Source organism: Lissotriton vulgaris, chromosome 4_1 (genome assembly GCF_964263255.1).
Source record: "Lissotriton vulgaris chromosome 4_1, aLisVul1.2, whole genome shotgun sequence".
NCBI lineage: Eukaryota > Metazoa > Chordata > Amphibia > Caudata > Salamandridae > Lissotriton > Lissotriton vulgaris.
This window is the reverse complement of record NC_141691.1, coordinates 887,291,975-887,317,253: the sequence shown is the minus strand read 5'-3', so window position 1 is coordinate 887,317,253 and position 25,279 is coordinate 887,291,975.

Genomic DNA, 25,279 nt, shown 5'->3' with positions numbered 1-25,279 from the left:
CGATCTTGTTGCTTCCCGGTTCTGTTTCATGAACCGGTACTGCAATAAAAAATTACTCCTCTTTGGTCTCGTTTCCTCTGTAGACTTGATGCTTTCTGAGCTCACAGTCAATTCTGACATATCCGTCAGGGAATCCGCATTTTCTTTATCTTCAGTTGCAGTTTCCTCTGCGGTAGGTGTGGTCTGATCATTTTGCAATTGTGTTTCATAGAGATGATCATATTTCTTGCTGTGTGTGAGAATCCTCCCAGATTCATAATCACCACAGTCTCTATGTAGTTTATATTGTTTCCTCTTCTTGATATCGTCTTCCAAAGTTTTTAATCGTTTCTTCATTTCTTCAAGAAACTTGGTGATGATGTCCTGTTCCTCATGTTTATTTAATTCTTCAGCTATTTCTTCTATTTCTTTCTTAATTTTGGTTCTGTCAGACCATGCATATTTGATTAGGATTTGCATCATCACTCTGGAGCTGTTTGTAGCGTTATCAGACCAGTCTTCCAGCATCTGTGGGTCTAAGGAATCGTATGATGGGATCAGGTAGATTCTCAGTCCTCTGGGTATCATGTTCTTATCCAGGTAGTCCTGTAATGATGTTGCCTCCCACCATTTGGAAACTTCTAATTTGTGAAGTTTTTCATACCGTCTTAGCCTGTCCATGATACTTTTATCTGCCCGGACGGGTGTTGGGAGTGTCGTTGTTTTTCCCGGTGCTCTCGCAAATAGGGAGAGTGCTGCTTCTCTCCTCTCATTCTCCTCATCCATAGTGTGTTCCTTGGCAAAAGATGATCGTTTTGCCCTTGGATTACCCCTGTGTGGTTCGCTGTTTAGATCCGTAGTCCCCCTGTTAATTCAGGGTTCACCCTTGTTTCGGCAAATGTTGTTCTTTAATGTCCCATCCCCTGCATTACTTCTCACAAATGTGGGGACAGCAGTCAGATCAACAGATAGTGGGTCCCAGCTAATTATCCGTATACATTCGGCTGGCGAGAACGCTTACCTTAGTAGATGGGTCACCACGTGGGTATGCGTCTCAATCCGCCTTTGAACCGGTCATCTCCAATGTATTCTTGATGCTGGGTCCCCTTCGAAACCGCGTAGGTTGCTTCCTTAATATTCACTTAGACAGCGCTCCTGCTGCAACCCTTCGCCTTGGGTGTGGCTCGAGCCGGCGGAGCAGCCGGAATCAATATACAAAAATAGCCGCCACCACACAGAGAATTAATTATCGTGACCAGGATTTTACTAACCGGACACGAGCAGTTCCTGTTTACCACTCATTGCCATGACTACAGTCTAGCATGACGCACACAGGGAGGAGCCCCGTAACGAAAACTACTAGGCAGCTCACCTTCATATCCCACAATCAATGGGTTTCTAGGTTTGGAAATTAACTGTTGATATAACGCACTATGTTATTTATTTTCTTTACCTTTTGTGTTCGCATTGACAGCGGTTTTCATTAATAACACAAGTTTGTCATGTGGAATCAGTGTGTTGGATTTAAACATTTTTCATATCACGATCGAGTAGGGGAATTAACTCAATCCTACTTGTGCATTAACGGGCTAACTTAGGTGTTATACACCAGCTCAATATGGCCTCCTAATCTGTGTAAATGTACGAGACTGGCTTAATATCATGAGTCCTTCTTTGTTGTTTATGGTGTAACTAACATAAAAAATGTAACCGAACTCGGTGCAAATTGTGTGATCAAGCACTCTTTGGAGTGCGAAACGCGTCACGACGAGATTTATGGAGTAATAAATCTTTCAGCTTGGTAACCCTGAGGTTTGCTGTGTGATCCTTGTCCGAGTGCCCGTGAGGAACGCCGCTATTTTTGTATATATATATATATATATATATATATATATATATATATATATATATATATATATAATATATATATATATATATATTACCTACTGGCGGTCGCCAGTAGGTATATATAGTTAGGATTTTTTTCCTATGGGATTTTTGAAAATTCTATGTCGAATAACTTTGGCGTTTGTGGACGAAATTGGCTGAAATTATCAGGAAAATGGCACATTTTGTTTCTGAGCAGCCCCTGAAAATTCGGGGGGGTTTCGCCAAGGGGGGGCCGAGAAAAAAGGGGGGTCCCAAAACGCGTTTTTAACATTGAGTTTTTCATAGGGCGGTTGGACTCACTTTTAGCTCGAACTGCTGAATGGATTTACACGAAACTTGGCAAAATTGTAGATATGGTTTTCCCAACGTGCCTTTGCTATGTCTCAATATATGTGCTCCAGTGGATTTTGAGAAATTAACGTTTTAAAAAACAGATATATCTGTGACAGCGCTCCGGTTAGCGCTCCGGTTCGCGTACCTGACGCGTAACGGAACTTCGCGAAGCGAAGCTGATTGGCTCTCGGGTGTCTGTAAACATTCTAAACAGTCCGGAGCAGCCGCCATCTTGTGTCTCGGTAGGATCGAGACACAAGAGGTGGCCAAAACAAAGTGGGAAATGAGCATAAGGGGGCAGAGTACATCCTCCCTGACCTCCTAGGTTTGATGAGGGGGCTTTAAAAGGGCCTCGCGGGGTTAAAAAATAATAATTTTTAGATCCTTTTTTTTGCGGGGGGAGCACTCGGTACGCGCACCGGGAAGCGTAATATTGGGAAAATAGGATGAAAGAATGTTCAAATATTGTATGTTTATTGATTGTTATTTTAGTTTTTTTTTATTTATTTTATTTAAGTACCAACATGTAGGTACCAATGCAGAGTCTAAAAATAAAAATACATTGTTTCCTTTGTAGATATCTTGCAGGTTGTTTCAGAAGTTATTGAGGTATATGGAATTCATAGCGTAGTCTGTCAGGAAAGCAGAAACACCATGGAGGCAGGAGATGATAAAGAGATGTTAAATACACATTGGAGATGATATAGTGGAAGAAAGGAAGTAACTATGAGCAAACTTAAAGTTGCACTGTATATTTAAAGCCTGATTTTACATTAAAATCAATTTTCTACTAGTTTAAAAAATACATATAAAAATGAATAATGTCTCAAACAATTTTTGAATTATTATATATAAATTTATTATTCTGATTTATTTTCAAAATTAAAAAGAACTTCTAATAATTCTTGGTCAGATTTTGACTCATTTTCAATTAACAAATCCACATCTTCAACACATTGCAGAAGTTCTATGTCCATTGATTGATCAAAGAATTCAGAATCATTTTCTTTGTCTTGGTTGCATTCTGCAATTTCCACGTTATTTTTCTGCTCTCCTTCCATTTCTATGCTGTAAAATGAATTTTGAAAAAATATATCAGTACAGATAGGGCACTGTTGGGTTTAAGTACAGACAGGTAGTTTGGTTTTTTAAACAGTGATTTTTTCGTTGGGCAGTGTATGGTATCAAACTGGAAGTAGAAATATGAAAAATGTTATGAAATAAACTCTAAGTCAATTCTTAATTATACAAGACAAGTCTAACTCCATCCATAACTAAAACAGAGAAGTCTATTTTATTCTATAAGTATTACAGAGGGATAGTATTTAACTATCAGAAAATGAATTCCTAATTAGCTTACAGTACAGAACATACTTCAGTTTTTAAAATAACATCTTACCTTTCAAATAGAACTTCAAGTTATCAGTTGAAATGTACTTGATATGTACTTCAAGAAGTAGTAGTCAAAATGGCTATGTTTCTCTCTCTTTCTTTATATATATTCAGATACATAACCAATCAAATGTCATGAAATAATAGAAGATATTGAAAGTAGCATTTTGATTGGTTGTCAATTCTTACACTTCATAAGTGTTTTGGTTAGGTAATTTACCTCAGGATATTTAATCAGGCTTACAGCATAATTTTCACAATGAAATTCCATCAAATTTGGGGAAATGGTAGGGACTGCTATGTAGTAGGGGCTATTCTATATTTGATGAAAGTGTCTGTAGTGGTTTTTCTGTAAATTACTTTCCCACCTTTTTTTATCGAGCCCTTACCGGTGCGATCCCCGGTACGCGAACATGCAGCGTTACGGGAGTCCTCCATTTTGTGTATTGGTAGAATTAAGACATAAGATGAAGGACAAACAATGTACGGAATGGGTAGAAGGGGACACGGTAGACACTTTGTGACCCTCTAGGTTTTCGGAGGGAGGATTAGGATGCTGATACATGCAAAAATTAAGAAAAAAAATTAAAAAATTTCGCGGGGTGAGCGCTCGGTTTGCGCACCGGTAAGCTAACCGGGGAGCGTACTTTAGTGAAAAAAAAAAAAGAATACATTTTACAGCTTTTGATATATGCTATTAAAAACCATTGAAATTCACTGAAAAACCATAGGTTATAGACCATATATAGTTAGGAATTAGCATTTACAAAACCTTGAAAATTCACTGAAAAAACCATAGGTTATAGACCATATATAGTTAGGGATTAGCATTTACAAAACCTTATTTTACTCGCACAAAACCATTGAAATTCGCATATATAGTTAGTTGCACTAACTATATATCGCGCACCCGCAATCCACTGCTGATGATGTCACATATTACATCATTCATGACATGGTCAGTGACATCACTGATGACATCTCCAATGACATCACTGATGACATCACTGTTGACAACTCAAATGACATCACTGATCACATCACTGATGACATTATTCATGTGATAATACGATGAACCTCTTCAGACTCTAATATAACCTTAGATACACTCAGTGTAAACAGACACTCACAGACTGTCACTCATCCATGGAGTTACTCACACACCTAGTCAGTCATGCAAAGAATCAATCACACCTCAATTTCCTCAACTATACAGTTATACACACCTTACTTACTCAAACATATACTAACACATATTTACTCTCTTATACAATCCCTGATACAAGTTCACAATGATCCATACAGCCACTCACACATTCACTGGCTCTTATGCACAGTTATTTATATATGTCAACTCTCACATGTACTGTGTTTTACATATCTACTCGCTTTGACATGTAGCACTGAGATATCCATTCACTCACCAATACACTCATGCACACAGTCAACCGCCCATACAGCTGTTTCCACATGCACTTTTGAACCCATACATCTAGTGAATCAACTGCTCACACATCTATGCACAGAGTCATACACTTCCCAGCCACCCACACACACACACTCAGTCTCCCATACAAATACTTGGGCAACCAATCAATAACCCATATAGTTACTCATATAGCTACTGATCAACACATGCAGCAGTTTACAGAACAACAGACATAATGATGCATAATGATGCACAAATTAAGACAGTTTAGTCACTAACCCATGCACTCAGTGAGACACATTTAATCACTCACTCATACAGTCAGTCATGCACCTACTAAATCCTTCATCCTGACACTTATACATCCACTCATTCTTCAATATGTAAGACATATTTTAACTTTACAGAAACATACATGTCACTGGATGTTGTCATCAGTGATGTCATCAGTGATGTAATTTGAGATGCCATCAGTGATGTCATCAGTGATGTCACTGACCATGTCATGAATGATGTAATATGTGACATCATCAGCAGTGGATTGCGGGTGCGCGATATATAGTTAGTGCAACTAACTATATATGCAAATTTCAATGATTTTGTGCGAGTAAAATAAGGTTTTGTAAATGCTATTCCCTAACTATATAAGGTCTATAACCTGTTTTTTTTCAGTGAGTATATATATATGTATATATATATATATATATATATATATATATATATATATATATATATATATATATATATATATATATATATATATATATATATATATATATATATATATATATATATATATATATATTCACAGAAAAAACCATAGGTTATAGACCATATATAGTTAGGAATTTGCATTTACAAAACCTTGAAAATTCACTGAAAAAACCATAGGTTATAGACCATATATAGTTAGGGATTAGCATTTAAAAAACCTTATTTTATTTGCACAAAACCATTGAAATTCCATATATAGTTAGTTGCACTAACTATATATCGCGGACCCGCAATCCACTGCTAATGATGTCACATATTACATCATTCATGACATGGTCAGTGACATCACTGATGACATCACTGATGACATCTCAAATGACATCACTGATGACATCACTGATGACAACACCCAGTGACTGTATGTTTCTGTAAAGTTAAAATATGTCTTACATATTGAAGAATGAGTGGATGTATAAGTGTCTGGATGAAGGATTTAGTAGGTGCATGACTGACTGTATGAGAGAATGATTAAATGTGTCTCACTGAGTGCATGGGTTAGTGATTAAAGTGTCTTAATTTGGCAATCATTATTTATGTTCTTCTGTAAACTGCTGCATGTTTAAATCAGTAGCTATATCAGTAACTATATGGGTTATTGAATGGTTGCCCAAGTATTTGTATGGGAGACTGAGTATGTGTGTGGGTGGCTGGGAGGTGTATAACTCTGTGCATAGATGTGTGAGCAGTTGATTCCCTAGGTGTATGGCTTCAAAAGTGCATGTAGAAACAGCTGTATGGACAGTTGACTGTGTGCATGAGTATATTGGTTAGTGAATGGATATCTCAGTTCTACATGTCAAAGTAAGTACATATGTAAAACACACTCCATGTGAGAGTTGACATATATAAATAACTGAACATAAGACCCAGTGAATGTGAGAGTGGCTGTATGAATCATTGTGAACTTGTATCAAGGATTGTATAAGAGAGTAAATATGTGTTAGTATATGTTTGAATAAGTAAGGTGTGTATAACTGTATAGTTGAGGAAATGGAGGTGTGATTGATTCTTTGCATGACTGACTAGGTGTGTGAGTAACTCCATGGATGTGTGACAGTCTGTGAGTGCCTGTTTACACTGAGTGTATCTAAGGTTATATTAGAGTCTGAAGATGTATTATCACATAAATGATATCATCAGTGATGTAATCAGTAATGTCAAATGAGATGTCAGTGATGTCATCAGTGATGTCATTTGAGATGTCATCAGTGATGTCATCAGTGATGTCATTTGAGATGTCATCAGTGATGTCATCAGTGATGTCACTGACCATGTCATGAATGATGTAATATGTGACATCATTAGCAGTGGATTGCGGGTCCGCGATATATAGTTAGTGCAACTAACTATATATGGAATTTCAATGGTTTTGTGCAAATAAAATAAGGTTTTTTAAATGCTAATCCCTAACTATATATGGTCTATAACCTATGGTTTTTTCAGTGAATTTTCAAGGTTTTGTAAATGCAAATTCCTAACTATATATGGTCTATAACCTATGGTTTTTTCTGTGAATTTCATTGGTTTTTTAAAAGCTAATATCTATAGCTGTAAAATATATTCTTTATTAAGTGACGTATCACGTAGCCCGTGAGACGCCTCATGATGCATAGCATAACCGTGACGTATCGTCTCTGCAGCGCAAACCAAACCCAAAACGTAAGCGCGCCAAAACACTCTTAAAGTTATATATATATATTTTTAACCTTAATTAGACAAAATCCACACGTGCACATATCACAAACGTTCAAAAAACACAATATGTCGGACTCCCGTTACGCTGCCGGTTAGCTGCCCGGTTAACGTACCAGGAAGCACCTTTACCGCGAAAAATCACATTTTTTTTTTCACCCCCCAGGGAACTTTAATAGCCCCCTCATCAATCCTAGGGGTTCAGGAGGGGTCTGCCTTACCCCTTTCATTCATTTACACCTTTTTTCCACCTCTTGTCTCTCGATCCCACAGAGAGACAAGATGGCGGCCGCTCCAGACTGTTTACAATGATAACAGCCAATCAGCTTCTCCTCAGACTCCCGTTACACTGCCGGTTAGCTGCCCGGTTCGCGTACCAAGACGCGTCTCTACGGCGAAAAAATCGGATTTTTTTTTTTGGGCCCAGCATGGCTCTATAATATCCCCTCATCAATCCTAGGGGGTCAGAAGGGGTCTACCTTGCCCCTTTCCTTCATTTCCCCCTTTGTTTTGGCCTCCTCTTGTCTCTCGATCCTACCAAGAGACAAGATGGCGGCCGCTCCGAACTGTTTACAATGTTGACAGCCAATCAGCTACTCGTCAGACTCCCGTTACACTGCCGGTTAGCTTCCCGGTTAGCTGCCCGGTTCGCGTACCAAGACGCGTCTCTACGGCGAAAAAAACGGATTTTTTTTTTTTTTTTTTTGGGCCCAGCGTGGCTCTATAATATCCCCTCATCAATCCTAGGGGGTCAGAAGGGGTCTACCTTGCCCCCTTTCCTTCATTTCCTCCTTTGTTTTGGCCTCCTCTTGTCTCTCGATCCTACCGAGAGACAAGATGGCGGCCGCACCGGACTGTTTAGAATGTTGACAGACACCGGAGAGCCAATCAGCTTCGCTTCGCAAAGTTCCGATAAGCGAAAACTACGCGAACCGGATCGCTGCCCGGAGCGCTGTTACAGATATATATCTTGATTTAAACGTTAATTTCTCAAAATCCACTGAAGCACATATATTGAGACCTAGCAAAGGCACATCGGGCTAACAGTCCCTACAATTTTGCCAAGTTTCGTGCAAATCCATTCAGCCGTTCGAGCTAAAAGTGAGTCCAACCGCCCTATGGAAAACTCAATGTTAAAAACGCGTTTTGGGACCCCCCTTTTTTCTCAGCCCCCCCTTAACGAAACCCCCCCAAATTTCCAGGAGCTGCTCAGAAACAAAATGTGCCATTTTCCTGAAAATTTCAGCCGATTCCGTCCACAAACGCCAAAGTTATTAGACATAGAATTTTCAGAAATCCCATAGGGAAAAAATCCTAACTATATATACCTACTGGCGACCGCCAGTAGGTAATATATATATATATATATATATATATACATATATGTACATATATATATGTACATATATATATATATATATATATATATGTATATATATATATAAGGTGAAACGCGTCATGGCGATGTTGCAGGCTTTAACTTCTGGCACTGAATAAACCACTCTAAGAAACTGCACCTACTTTGTGGTCTCCCTTCCTTCGTTGTTCTGCAGAAGGCGGAGTATACTGCGACCTTTGGACATATATATATATATATTCACTGAAAAAACCATAGGTTATAGACCATATATAGTTAGGGATTAGCATTTAAAAAACCTTATTTTATTTGCACAAAACCATTGAAATTCCATATATAGTTAGTTGCACTAACTATATATCGCGGACCCGCAATCCACTGCTAATGATGTCACATATTACATCATTCATGACATGGTCAGTGACATCACTGATGACATCACTGATGACATCTCAAATGACATCACTGATGACATCACTGATGACATCTCAAATGACATCACTGATGACATCACTGATGACAACACCCAGTGACTGTATGTTTCTGTAAAGTTAAAATATGTCTTACATATTGAAGAATGAGTGGATGTATAAGTGTCTGGATGAAGGATTTAGTAGGTGCATGACTGACTGTATGAGAGAATGATTAAATGTGTCTCACTGAGTGCATGGGTTAGTGATTAAAGTGTCTTAATTTGGCAATCATTATTTATGTTCTTCTGTAAACTGCTGCATGTTTAAATCAGTAGCTATATCAGTAACTATATGGGTTATTGAATGGTTGCCCAAGTATTTGTATGGGAGACTGAGTATGTGTGTGGGTGGCTGGGAGGTGTATAACTCTGTGCATAGATGTGTGAGCAGTTGATTCCCTAGGTGTATGGCTTCAAAAGTGCATGTAGAAACAGCTGTATGGACAGTTGACTGTGTGCATGAGTATATTGGTGAGTGAATGGATATCTCAGTTCTACATGTCAAAGTAAGTACATATGTAAAACACACTCCATGTGAGAGTTGACATATATAAATAACTGAACATAAGAGCCAGTGAATGTGAGAGTGGCTGTATGAATCATTGTGAACTTGTATCAAGGATTATATAAGAGAGTAAATATGTGTTAGTATATGTTTGAATAAGCAAGGTGTGTATAACTGTATAGTTGAGGAAATGGAGGTGTGATTGATTCTTTGCATGACTGACTAGGTGTGTGAGTAACTCCATGGATGTGTGACAGTCTGTGAGTGCCTGTTTACACTGAGTGTATCTAAGGTTATATTAGAGTCTGAAGATGTATTATCACATAAATGATATCATCAGTGATGTAATCAGTAATGTCAAATGAGATGTCAGTGATGTCATCAGTGATGTCATTTGAGATGTCATCAGTGATGTCATCAGTGATGTCATTTGAGATGTCATCAGTGATGTCATCAGTGATGTCACTGACCATGTCATGAATGATGTAATATGTGACATCATAAGCAGTGGATTGCGGGTCCGCGATATATAGTTAGTGCAACTAACTATATATGGAATTTCAATGGTTTTGTGCAAATAAAATAAGGTTTTTTAAATGCTAATCCCTAACTATATATGGTCTATAACCTATGGTTTTTTCAGTGAATTTCATTGGTTTTTTAAAAGCTAATATCTATAGCTGTAAAATATATTCTTTATTAAGTGACGTATCACGTAGCCCGTGAGACGCCTCATGATGCATCGCATAACCGTGACGTATCGTCTCTGCAGCGCAAACCAAACCCAAAACGTAAGCGCGCCAAAACACGCTTAAAGATATATATATTTTTTTAACCTTAATTAGACAAAATCCACACGTGCACATATCACAAACGTTCAAAAAACACAATATGTCGGACTCCCGTTACGCTGCCGGTTAGCTGCCTGGTTAACGTACCAGGAAGCACCTTTACCGCGAAAAATCGCATTTTTTTTTCTCACCCCCCAGGGAACTTTAATAGCCCCCTCATCAATCCTAGGGGTTCAGGAGGGGTCTGCCTTACCCCTTTCATTCATTTACACCTTTTTTCCACCTCTTGTCTCTCGATCCCACAGAGAGACAAGATGGCGGCCGCTCCAGACTGTTTACAATGATAACAGCCAATCAGCTTCTCCTCAGACTCCCGTTACACTGCCGGTTAGCTGCCCGGTTCGCGTACCAAGACGCGTCTCTAAAGCGAAAAAATCGGAATTTTTTTTTTTGGGCCCAGCGTGGCTCTATAATATCCCCTCATCAATCCTAGGGGGTCAGAAGGGGTCTACCTTGCCCCTTTCCTTCATTTCCCCCTTTGTTTTGGCCCCCTCTTGTCTCTCGATCCTACCGAGAGACAAGATGGCGGCCGCTCCGGACTGTTTACAATGTTGACAGCCAATCAGCTACTCGTCAGACTCCCGTTACACTGCCGGTTAGCTTCCCGGTTAGCTGCCCAGTTAGCTGCCCGGTTCGCGTACCAAGACGCGTCTCTACGGCGAAAAAAATCGGAATTTTTTTTTTTTTTATTTTTGGGCCCAGCGTGGCTCTATAATATCCCCTCATCAATCCTAGGGGGTCAGAAGGGGTCTACCTTGCCCCCTTTCCTTCATTTCCCCCTTTGTTTTGGCCTCCTCTTGTCTCTCGATCCTACCGAGAGACAAGATGGCGGCCGCACCGGACTGTTTAGAATGTTGACAGACACCGGAGAGCCAATCAGCTTCGCTTCGCAAAGTTCCGATAAGCGAAAAGTACGCGAACCGGATCGCTGCCCGGAGCGCTGTTACAGATATATATCTTGATTTAAACGTTAATTTCTCAAAATCCACTGAAGCACATATATTGAGACCTAGCAAAGGCACATCGGGCTAACAGTCCCTACAATTTTGCCAAGTTTCGTGGAAATCTATTCAGCCGTTCGGGCTAAAAGTGAGTCCAACCGCCCTATGGAAATTAACATGGGAAAAACGCGTTTTGGGACCCCCCTTTTTTCTCGGCCCCCCCTTGACGAACCCCCCCAAATTTTCAGGAGCTGCTCAGAAACAAAATGTGCCATTTTCCTGAAAATTTCAGCCGATTCCGTCTGCAAACGCCAAAGTTATTAGACATAGAATTTTCAGAAATCCCATAGGGAAAAAATCCTAACTATATATACCTACTGGCGACCGCCAGTAGGTAATATATATATATATATATATATATATATATTACCTACTGGCGGTCGCCAGTAGGTAGTTATAGTTAGGATTTTTTTCAATGTTAAATCTGAAAATTCTATTTGGAATAACTTTGGCGCCGGTTGACGAATCTGCCTGAGAATTTCCTGAAAATGGCCTCGCGGGGTTCCGGTCCTTCCCTGAAAGTTTGGGGGGGATACGTTAAGCGGGGGCCGAGATAAAAGGGGGGTCCCAAAACGCGTTTTCCCCATGTTAATTTCCATAGGGCGGTCGATGTCACTTTTAGCCCGAACGGCTGAATGTATTTCCACCAAATTTGGCAAAATTGTAGGGACTGGTAGCCCGATGTGCCTTTGCTATGTCTCAAGATATGTGCTCCAGTGGATTTTGAGTAATTAAGGTTCAAAAAAATATATATATCTATAGCAGCGCACAGGTGTGCGCACCGGAGTGCGCTCCAGGTGCGACACGCGAGGTGCGCATGGAAAGCTGATTGGCTCTCGGGTGTCTGTAAACATTCGAAACAGTCCGCAGCGGCCGCCATCTTGTACCTCGGTAGGATTGAGGTGGTAAAAATCAAAGGGGGAAATGAGCAAAAGGGGGCAGGGTACACCCCCCCTGACCCCCTAGGTTTGATGTGGGGGTCATAAAAAAGCCGTACGGGGCCCCCCAAAATTTTTTTTTTTAAATTTGCGCCGAGGGAGCGCCTGGTACGCGCACCGGTGAGCGTACGATTGAGAAAAAGAATGGCACTTTTTTTTAAAAAAAAAATAGCATTTTTTTATAAATTGGAGGTAGTTCTGAAAAGAACTTTTTTTTGTTTTTGTTGTTTTATATTTTTTTATACTTTTTGAAACGATTTTATATTTTTTTTGGTTTTTTTTCAGGGGAAAAACAAAAACAGGGATTCAGAAAATGCTCAACAGGAGCAAAAAAATGAGAAAATTTAGGGACGGGGAGAGCATTGGTGTTCCTGTTTCTTTATTGCAATGAGTTCAACGCTCTGCTCCCCGTAACAGAGTAGTTCGTCACAGTTTGTGCATAAACATTTTATTCCTGCAAATACCGGCTGGATGTTAGGGACCATTCTTGCACGTGCTGAACCTGAAGGTGTTGCTCCACCAGTGGAGGTGCTGCTGCCATCTCTTCGTGCCTTCTCTGCCAGCTCCCTGACACTCTCCCTGGAGTAATTGTTGGGGTGTCTTCTTTTGACATGCCTAATTAAATTGGCATTTCCAAAGCTGTATTTTTTTAGAGGATTGCCTCTGGATAAAATACTTCCACATATTTTACAAGTTACTTTACTTGCATTAACTTTTTTTTGTCCTTCAGGGATGTCATAAAATTTCCAGATGAAGTGGTTCTTTGTTTTCTGGTGAGGAGGGTCCTCTTGCACAAATCCATCTGAATCACTGCTGGAGGACTCCCTTGCAGCCATTGCTGTAGATCAGGAAAATTAATGAGTAGAGAATTCACAAAACACCTCTTGCTCTCTCCAAGTGAAAATCAATAGTGAGAGAAATGGGTGGGTTTCTCTAAATTTAGAAAAAAATAATTATTGAACCAATGAAAAGTGTTATTTACAGGTCACATGACCATGGGCTTCATCATTATGAAACCAAAACTGTTATGAACCAATGAAAAGTGTTATTTTCTGGTCACATGACCCGACGCGCTTACGCGACGCGCCGCGGGGCGCGGCCAGAGGCGCGCCGCGTAAGCGTGTCAGACGCCTACGTTGCACGATCGTATTCGCGCGAGTACTTCCGGGTGCGCTTACGCCGTGCGTATCACGCGGTTGCGGCTACGCGAACGTCACAATCATGTTTTCGTTTGCGATATTGGCGCTCACGAGACGCTCCTCGGAGCGCGCCCGGGGGCGCTTTTCAGAAATACGCTTTTCGGGGCGCACTCCGGGGCGCGCTCTGGGAGCGCTCCCCCCAAAAATTAAAAAAAAAAAAATGGGAAAATTGTAGGGACAGGTAGCCCTATTCTGAAGTGGTTTGTAAAAAAATTTACTTTATAAAAATATGTATTGTGCTACATTGGGCTTAATATATGTTAGAGCCAAAATGTAGCCCAAATGTAGCCCAAAGTAGCCCAATGTAGCCCAAAGATGGCCACCAGAGATCAAAAATTGTAAATGTAGCCCAAAATTCAACTAGATGTAGCCCAACTGTAGCCCAATGACAGAATGTACCAGAGTGTTAAAAAGAACAACTAGAGTGCTAACAGTCTTATTTATAAAGTGAAACTTATAGTTAGGAATTAGCATTAAAAAAACCTTTGAAATTCACTGAAAAAAACCATAGGTTTCACACCAGTTATAGTTAGGAATTAGCATTTAAAAAACCTATTAAATTCACTGAAAAAACCATAGGTTTCACACCAGTTATAGTTAGCTGGAAATTTTACTGATATAAAACCATTGAAATTCCCACGTTATAGTTAGTCGGACTCACTATAACTTGCGCGTGCAATGCACTGCTGATGACATCACATATTACATCACTCATGACATGGTCAGTGACATCACTCATGACATCACTGATGACACCATCCAGTGAATATGTGTCTTTCTGAAAAATAAATATTAGTGAGTTATGTTTAAAAATGTAAATACATATATTAGTGTTTCACTTTGTGTATAAGTGGCTACATGTGTTGATAAGTAGCAACATGCGTATGTATATGCGTTATTTGATATTATTATTAGTATCAGTATGAGTGTCTATATGGTTTGGTGGGGGTATTACTTAGCACATAGATGCATGAGTGACTGACTCTTTGTTTGTATGTGTTTTGAAGACAGCATATGTACAGGACTGTATGGGTGGATGAGTGTCTATATGTGTTTGTTAGTGAGTGAATGACTGTCTCACTAGTGTCTTTATCAGTAACTACATATGTTTTAATCTAGTATATATGAATATTGATGTATATAAGTGAGTATATGTGAGAGTAAGAGATTGTAAGATTTCCTTTTTAAATAAGTATGTGTTTCTATAAGTGATTGTTTAAGAGAATAAATATGTGTAATTTTCAATAGAAGTAAGGTGGAAGTGTGTGTATAACTCTATATTCAAATAAATGGATGTCCAATAGTTTATTTGCACGTGTGAATATGTGTGTGAGTAACTTTTGGATGAATGTCGGTGTGTAACAGGATGTATAGGTGTATCACTTCATATGATGAGTGAGTATATGTATGAGTGACTATATAGAACTGTTGGTGAATGAGTGGATGTGTATATAGATAGTGGAATTACTGAATTGCTTGTTGTAACTGATATAGGTATCTCCATTTTTTTTTAAATTTCAGTTTCTATTTTTGAATATGTGTCTCAAGGGTTACATTATAGTGAAAGGAGGTCTGTCACTATGTCACAAGGATGGTGTCATGAGTGATGTCACTGACCATGTCATGAGTGATGTAATATGTGATGTCATCAGCAGTGCATTGCACGCGCAAGTTATAGTGAGTCCGACTAACTATAACGTGGGAATTTCAATGGTTTTATATCAGTAAAATTTCCAGCTAACTATAACTGGTGTGAAACCTATGGTTTTTTCAGTGAATTTAATAGGTTTTTTAAATGCTAATTCCTAACTATAACTGGTGTGAAACCTATGGTTTTTTTCAGTGAATATATATATATATATATATATATATATATATATATATATATATATATATATATATATATATATATATATATATATATATATATATATATATATAGCTTGGGAACAGAAAGAGAGAGAGGAGTTGTGTCCGTGGAAACCGGACGGGGAATACTCCTGATTCCCTGGTCAAGGTATACAAAAGAACAACTGGAGGAGTATTACCCGGCGAAGGTAATGAAGGCTTTTTTGTCCCAAAAGAGGAAGCACTGTTCCTTTTTAGTAAACCCCTCACTCACCACCTGGTGGTGACTTGCTTCATCATCGGGGCCCACCCAAGTGGCATAGCGTCACTTGGGTGTGCTTCAACACCTGTGTTACAGTGGAGCAGGTAGTGAAGTGTGGGATGCGAACAAAAAAAGTGTGAGTGTTAAAATTGTCCTGGTTAATGCTTTTATATCGGACGGGCTACATATCTCAATTATGTGTTGACCAACACATAATTGAGATATGTAGGCCGTAACTCCCCTACTACTATCTCGTCTCTATTTTAACTTTGTCCAGTTACTTTTTTATTAAATCCGATATAAAAGCATTAACCAGGACAATTTTAACACTCACACTTTTTTTGTTCGCATCCCACACTTCACTACCTGCTCCACTGTAACACAGGTGTTGAAGCACACCCAAGTGACGCTATGCCACTTGGGTGGGCCCCGATGATGAAGCAAGTCACCACCAGGTGGTGAGTGAGGGGTTTACTAAAAAGGAACAGTGCTTCCTCTATTGGGACAAAAAAGCCTTCATTACCTTCGCCGGGTAATACTCCTCCAGTTGTTCTTTTGTATATATATATAGCTCCACTCCTTCAATTTTGCATAAAGAAGATACCACACTCCTGGGGTGATTTCAACACATTTATTTTGTGACCTCACAACAGATGCGTTTCAGCGGAAGTGCCTTTTTTGATGTTACTGGTACATCGGAAACGCCATTTTTTTCAATGGTCTTGCAACAATAAAAATAAGGAAAGGACCGACGGTCACTAAATGATGTGAGCCCCATTTTATAATGGATACATCCTGCATTTATATACATGTTAACACTTCATAGGAAAACATTTCATTATCCGCATAATAATAATTAAATCAATATTGTACACACAAATGCCTGATACATGCATCAGTCTTTCATTGTAATTAAAACACTTGAGGGACCAATGCTAACTAACCACCTTTGATGGTCACATTGCATCTGTCAAATTCTATGAAGCCGTGGATCGGCCGTTGTCTTTTCCTAAAATATTTTATAAATTTGCAACTCTCATGTCACATTGTTTTTTATATAAAGAAACAATTTCAGTTTTCTTGTCATTGTTATTTAGCACATCGGGAAAAACTTTGATAGACTTCATTAAACTCATGGATGCAATTACAATGTCCATTATGTGTGAACTATCTACAGTTGCTTAAATTTGATTTGGAATTATAAAGCAGTCAGACCTGCAGCATTACCATCACCCAAAATCAATTGTAACTTCCATGCATTAGCTGATCAACCTATGTGTACCGATAATTCTGCTCCACAATTCAACCCTCGTGGGTGTTTGGTCAGCAGATCTATTATATAACGTGACTCTAGTCTGCGCCGCTTTTTTACTCTATCACCCCCGCGCACTTAAAGGTCCATGATCCAGCCCATAGAACTGTAGCTGATTGCGGTCACTCTTGTGTTTCTCTGCAAAATGACGCGCCACTGGATAAACCTGATCTATTTTGTCAATGGCCCTCATGTGCTCTAATATCCTGATTTTTAATGGATGGACCGTGCTACCTATATAGCGAAGTCCGCACAGGCAAGTAAGGCAGTAAACTGCATAAGGCGTGCTACATGTAATGAATTTGTTGATTTCTCTGTATATATCTATGTTTGGAATTTTGTACGATAGGATCCTCCTGCTATTAGCACACACCTTGCATTTGCTGTAAGGATAAAATCCCATCATTTGTTTCAGTGTGCTCACTCTCTGCGGTATTTTCTCTAAGTGACTCCTCACTAGCATGTCCCTAAGAGACCTACCTTTCTTGAAAGTCACCAATGGTAGTAGAGGGGTATCCTCACTAATGATGGTATCTGTTAGAAGAATATGCCAGTTCTTCTTTAGCATTTTCTTGAGATGGTTAGCCTCCGCAGAATAGGGAGTTACCATTCAAAACTTCCCCCTATGTGTTTTGAGTTTTTCTTTGTTCAATAGCACCTGGTTTCTCTGTATGCCTCTCACTTTCTGTAACGTGGCATTAAGTGCTGTTGGATTATAGCGCCTTACAATAACCCTGGCAATACTCTCTGATGCAGCCATTTCAAACTCCCCTTCCTTGGAGCAATTTCTTTTTAGCCTAAGTAATTCCCCATCGATCAATCAATCAATCAGTGACACTTATAGAGCGCGCTACATACCCGTAGGGTCTCAAGGCGCTGGGGGTGGGGGGGGGGGGGTGCCGCTACTGCTCGAACAGCCAGGTCTTCAGCTTCTTCCTGAAGGAGAGGTGGTCTTGGGTCAGGCGCAGGTCGGGAGGGAGGGAGTTCCAGGTCTTGGCGGCCAGGTAGGAGAAGGACCTTCCTCCTGTAGTCGCTCTTCGGATGCGGGGGACGGCGGCGAGGGCGTGGTTGGCGGATCGGAGGTGGCGTTTGGGAGCGTAGAAGTTGATCCGGCTGTTGAGGTAGCTCGGGCCTTGGTCGTGTAGGGCTTTGTGTGCGTGGGTGAGGAGGCGGAAGGTGAGTCTTTTGTTGACGGGGAGCCAGTGAAGGTCTCTCAGGTGTCCGGTGATGTGGCTGGTTCGTGGGATGTCGAGGATGAGTCTGGCTGAGGCGTTCTGGATCCGCTGGAGTCTCTTCTGGAGCTTGGCGGTGGTACCGGCGTAGAGGGCGTTGCCGTAGTCCAGTCGGCTGGTGACGAGGGCCTGGGTGATGGTCTTCCTGGTCTCGGTGGGGATCCACCGGAAGATCTTCCGTAGCATGCGTAGGATGTTGAAGCACGCCGAGGAGACGTTGTTGACTTGCCTGGTCATGGAGAGGGAGGAGTCCAGGATGAAGCCCAGGTTGCGTGCATGGTCTGTCGGTTTGGGTGCGGTGCCCAGGGCGGGAGGCCACCAGGAGTCGTCCCAGGCGGAGGGGGAAGAGCCCAGGATGAGGACCTCCGTCTTGTCAGAGTTCAGTTTCAGGCGGCTGGTCGTCATCCACCCGGCTACCTCTTTCATCCCTTCGTGCAGGTTGGCTCTGGCGGAGGCGGGGTCGTTGGTCAGGGAGAGGATCAGCTGGGTGTCGTCGGCGTAGGAGATTATGCTGAGGTTGTGTTTGCGTACGATGGCCGCGAGGGGGCTCATGTAGACGTTGAAGAGGGTGGGGCTCAGAGATGATCCTTGAGGGACGCCGCAGATGACTTCGGAGGCTTCTGATTTGTACGGTGGTAGGCGGACTCTCTGTGTTCTACCGTCAAGGAAGGAGATGATCCATTCCAGCGCCTTGTCCTGGATTCCGATGTTGCTGAGGCGCTGTACTAGGGTGCGGTGGCAGACCGTGTCGAATGCCGCGGAGAGGTCTAGGAGGATGAGGGCCGCTGTTTCTCCATTGTCCATCAGGGCTCGGATGTCATCGGTGGCGGCGATGAGGGCGGTCTCGGTGCTGTGATTGGCTCGGAAGCCGGACTGTGAGGGGTCGAGGGATCCGTTCGTCTCGAGGAAGGCGGCCATCTGCTTGTTGACGGTCTTCTCGATGACTTTGGCTGGAAACGGGAGGAGCGAGATGGGGCGGTAGTTCTTGAGGTCGGTGGGGTCCGCTGTTGGTTTCTTGAGTAAGGCGCTGAGTTCGGCGTGTTTCCAGCTCTCAGGGAAGGTGGCGGTGTCGAATGATGTGTTGATGATGTCTCGCAGGTGGGGTGCGATGACAGCGTCGGCCTTGTTGAAGACGTGGTGAGGGCAGGGGTCGGTGATCCGGAGTGGATGGAGTTCATCGTGCGGATGGTGTCTTCGGTGCTGATCGGGGTCCAGGCGTGGAGGGTGGTGGTGGGGGGTGATTGTTCGGTCATGGTGTGCGTTGGTTGGTTGTTGAAGCTGTTGTGTATGTCCGCGATCTTGTTGTGGAAGTATGAAGCGAGGGAGTTGCAGAGGTCTTGCGATGGGGTGATGTCGTTGTTTCCTGCGCTGGGGTTGGAAAGCTCTTTCATGATGTTGAAGAGTTCCTTGCAGTTGTGTGCGTTGTTGTCCAACCGTTCCTTGAATGCTGTTTTCTTGGCGGCGCGGATCAGCTGGTGGTGCTTCCGGGTGGCAAGCTTGAAGGAGGTCCTGTTGTCCGGTGTAGGTTCCCTTCTCCAGACTTTCTCGAGGGCTCAGCAGTTCTTCTTGGAGCTCTTGAGTTCGTCGGTGAACCATGGGGCTTTCTTGCTTCCGGGTCTGCTGGGCGGGGTCCTCAGCGGGGCGAGCTCGTCCGCGCAGATGCTGATCCACTTCGTGAGGTTGTCGGCGGCCTGGCTGGGGTTCGCTGAGCTGGCAGGAGGGTGCTGGCTCAGGGAGGTGGCGAGCTGGTCTGCTGTGATCTTGTTCCAGCTTCTGCGGGCGGCCTGTTGCTGGTGGTGGTGGGTCGTCGTTCTCTTGAAGGTGAAGTGGACGCAGCTGTGGTCCGTCCATTGAAGCTCTGTGGCGTGGCTGAAGTCGATGTCTGTGCTGGAAGAGAAGACTGCGTCGAGTGTGTGTCCGGCGAGGTGGGTGGGGGTGGACACCAGTTGCTTGAGTCCCAGGTTGGCGAGGTTGTCCAGCAGGGTGCTGGTGTTGCGGTCGTTGTTGTTCTCCAGGTGGAAGTTGAGGTCCCCCAGGAGGATGTAGTCAGCGGAGGGGAGGGCATGCGGGCTGACGAAGTCGGCGATGTCCTCGCTGAATTGTGCGCGTGGTCCAGGGGGTCGGTAGATCAGGGTGCCTCTGAGGGTGGTGTTCGGGTTGGTGTGGATCTGGAAATGCAGGTGTTCGGCGGTGGTCAGGGTGTTTTCGGTGCTGGTCGTGAGACGGATGGTGTTCTTGTGGATGATGGCGATGCCTCCTCCCATCTGGTTGGCGTTGCGGTCCCTCCGGACGATCTTGTAGCCCTCTGGGATAGCGATGGCGATGTCGGGAGCTGATGAGGCGTTCATCCAGGTCTCTGTGAGGAAGGCAACGTCAGGGGCTGTGGCGTCTAGGAGGTTCCAGAGTTCGATGGCGTGTCTGTGGACGGAGCGGGTGTTGAGCAGGATGCACTTGAGGTGGGTGCTGCTGCTGTTCGACTTGGCGGGTGCTGGTGTGCGGCAGGTCCGGATGCAGGTGAATTTGCAGGCGTGGCAGCTGAAAGGTCCGTGGGTGCGTCATGGTGTGGCTTGATGGCATTCTGGGAGTCGGCCGGAGTTGAGAGCGATGAGGGTGGCGGCGGAGTACGTCAGGCGGGTCGGTCGGGGTCTTCGAGGTCCAGGGGTCCTGGCCCTGGGCGCGGTCCAGGCGCGGACGGGCGTAGACGGGCTTACCTTTGGCGCGCCTTCGGCGCACAATCGGCGCGCCCGCTGCGCGTGACCGCTGCGCGTTCGCACGGTCGCCATATAAAGGCGAAGTGCGCGGATGGGCGGAGCAGCTGGGAGGCGGGAGCGGGGAGGGAACAGAAGGAAAAAGGGGCGGGGTCTGCGGTGGTGGCGGGAAGCGGGGAGCGGGGAGGGAAGGCGGAGGGCGGCGAGGTAGGCGGGCAAACAGGAAGGACACAAGCAGGAAAAATAAACAGTCAAAATATACTTTATTAAGCACAAATGGCGAACAAAACAAAAGCAAAAAACGCTAACACGGGCAGGGAATACAGTAGACAAGCACAAATGGCGAACAAAACAAAGGCAAAAAACTTGTCCAAAGGAATACTTTGGACAAGTGTGGTAGGATGGCTACTGGTTGCATAGAGTATTGAGTTCCCTGCAGTGGATTTACGGTATAGAGCAGTCTGTATAGTACCCTCCTCAACATATACCCTCAGATCGAGGTAGTCCACTGCCACTGTACTCATTATACCCGAGAATCTTAGATTTAATTCATTGCGGTTGTCGAGATCGATATATCCATGTGCCAATTCCGCTGTTCCCTGCCACACAATGAACAGGTCATCGATATACCGATACCATTCTATGACCTGGCCTATGGCAGTACCACATTGGTAGGTTTTGGGCACCCGCTCCTCCCACCAGCCAACAAACAAGTTTGCATAGCTGGGGGCGAAGCAGGTACCCATCGTTGTACCAGAGAGCAGTTTGTACTGTTGGTCCTCAAATAGAAAGATGTTATTGCTTAATCACAATTCAATGAATTCTATTTGCATTTTGTTATGTTCAGAGTACCTCAATTGGCGTTTTTCTAGATATAATCTCACTACTTTAACCCCATCCTCATGGTTTATACAGGTGTAGAGGCTAGTGATATCAATGACCATTAACTGATATGTGGAATCCCATTCAACATTCATGATCCTATTCAAAAAATCTTTAGTGTTTCTGATATAAGAGTCTAACTGTGCCACCAACGGAAACAAATAAAGATCAACAAACATAGATAAATGTTCTTTTAGTCCATTTAGAGACAAAACAATTGGTCTGCCAGGTGGATGTGTACTGTCCTTATGCAGTTTAGGAATGTGGTAAAGGGTTGGAATAACGGGGTTGGAAGTACGTAAAAACAAATGTTCTTCCGGGCCCAGCATTTTCTTATTGTACCATGTAGCAATTAGATAATCATATGCTTGATTCCAGTCCACGATTTTGCAAGATTTTGCTGCAGTGAGGTGCAGGAGAGGGCTGTAACGGCGGTGAGCAGCGGTGAGCGGCGGTGAGCAGCGGTGAGCGGCGAACGCTGATGGCAGACGGCTAAAGAGTTGAAGCCCGCAGAAAAAAACCATTGAGCCGCAGCCATAGCAGCCGCTGACGGAAAGTAATAGAGCGGAGCTGCACATCTTTGGAGCGTCAGGGGAGCCTGAGTGGGGACCGGAGTTGCACACCCCCTGAACTGACCAAAATCACGCCTGCATCATTACCGCTGCACTACCACTCAAAATTGCACTGATCCACACGAGCGAAAACGCCGGCCCTCGGCAGCCGCAACTGTCGTTGCCACCTTTGCTTTTAGCCCACACGTTGCCCCAGCTGATTCTCCACCATGGGAGGGCCCTTCATTGCAACAGTAAGCCGGGCTGCTCCTCCCGGTTGGAGGTGCAGGCCACGTTTGGAGATTTGTTGAGGCTGTGTTGGCGCGAGAGGCCGCGGAGCAGTGTGGTGCTGTGATGGCTCCCGGTTGTCCTGCCGCTGTCACTACCTCGTGCTGTGTGCTTTGCCGTGCCTTGGGGAGCCATCTGCAAGACATCCCCTGCCGCGCGCAGCACCTGGCAGCACCTGGCCCCCGCAGCCGCACCGAAAAGCTGCGAAACGCCTATAAAAGGCACCTCAAGCAAGTAAGGGGAAGAGATTCTGCTGCGAGTCTCCCTAGTGCCTCCCCAGGGTTAAACAGCCACAGCGACCGGAGCCGGGAGTCTCTCTTTGCGCGTCCACTCAATAGCCTGGGAGAAAGCCTGCTCGTAGCAGCAGGAGGGGACATGAGTTTCCATTGTGGCAGGAGGCATGTGAGACACCACGAGACACCTCAGCGAACAGAGGATCTGCAGGCCACATTTACACCCAAAGGCCGGTGTCCTGCGGTTCCGTGGCTTCCGCTCCCCCATTTCACCCAGCTCAAACCCAAGTTCAAGCTAAAGCAGGCACAGGCGCAGGCTGCCTTGAAAGTGCTGGCAACTCCAGCTGTCCCTGCTTGAATTCTCTTCCGTAACAGAGCAAACAGCTGCACAGCGGTTCAGGGCAGAGTCAGAGCAGAGAGGAGAGACAGAGGACTTTTTTGGGACTACAGGACTTAAAACTTAGAGCAAGACTTAGAGCAAAAGAACAGGGGATTAAGGGGGGCTGGTGCCCCGGCACTCCTTATCACCTTCTGCTCCTCAGCTCCTGCTCCTCAGCTCCTGCTTAGCTCTTCATAGGAACAGGAGTGTCTGTACGAGTTCTATACGAGCTTTGAAATTTTTCTGGAATCTGGTAGAAGGCGTGAGTTGTGAAATCTAAAATTTTAAGTCAGCCTTACACAATCTGTTTTGTTTTTATCTGGTGTTGGTATTAGTTATTGATATTGTTATAATTTGTTGCCCCAGCCGGAAGACAGTTGACGATGAGATCTGGCCATCAGCGTGGGCCTGTGCCAAAACTAAAACAACGCCAGAAGTTTGATGCATCAATTAATGTGAGGTCTCAGTTAAAGCCAGATGAAAAAAACGAGGGGGTTAGTGGAACAAGCTGTGTAAGGAGAGGTTGTGCTTCATCAAGGGAGCACTTGAATGAGTCAGTTGAGTTGAGTTCCTCACCTTTATCCCCCATATCCCCCAAAACCCCCGGGAATATTCAAAAGATCTCCAAGACCAATGTCCAACCATCGATTAAGAGCTTCTTTTTTAAGTACCACCACAGTCTTACCCAAAAACAAAAAAGAAACACAATTAAGAATATCGATTTCATTTAATGATTGTAGAATATCTGACCCATCATCTCTGTTACTGTGTCTAAAAAGTGCTCAGCCTTGTGAAACAACTGAGTCTAAAACCGACTCGGTAGTAGCAAAGCCATGCAAAGAGACTGATTCTGCAGATAGGAGTTTAAATCCTGATCATTTCAGTACAGTAAAAGAGTCCAAAATTACCCCGGGATCATTCAAGTCGCATGAAGTGGCTGGCTTTAAGGAGAGGAGTCTAAAGCCAAACAAAGTGGTACAGGATTCAGTACTCTTACCGCCTGAATGGTTATTGGGGCATTCTGGCAGGCTGCAGACGCAAGCACAAATTCACTGTCAAAATATGGTGGATCACCTTACCGGGCCAATCCTGGTGGAGGACTCGCAAAATACCGGACCGGAGGAGCTCAGTAAAAAAAACACTGAGAGCATAAATGCTGTCTGCTCAGTAATTTATATTTCCTCTGGTTCGATCTATAATGTGAGTGATGTGGTCGTAGTGATGGATCATAATGTTGACAATTTAAAAAATAAAGGTGGGGTGGATGATTTAGTATCAAGTCCTATTGAACAACCTTTACCAACTGGTGATTCACGTCCTTTTATTTGGACCAGTCTAGTATAATTTTGGAGAATAGTTTTTCTATCAATAAGTCAATTTTGATCCCAGGTGTGGCTAGTAGACGTAATAATCCTAAGGCCAATACAAATGAGCAATGTAAAGCTTTTAACTCAGCTGATTTATCTTTGGTAACAACATTTGACGGAAACTTTCAGGCAAGATCTGGTGCCTTGGAAAATAATGGCAGCAACCCTGAGCATGGTGTATGGGATTGTATGCTAAATACTATGGATTCTATAACAAACACCCTTAATTTTCATTCAGACAAGCTAGACATGCAGGTGGACATTTTAAATACTTTAGCAACACATGTTGTAGGAATTGACGCAAAGCTTTTTCAATTAACTAAGCTGATCTCTATGGTAAGAGCAGATTAAGAGAGTCAGTTAATATCTTGCACATGTGCTCAAGTGATTGCACTGTATCCAAGA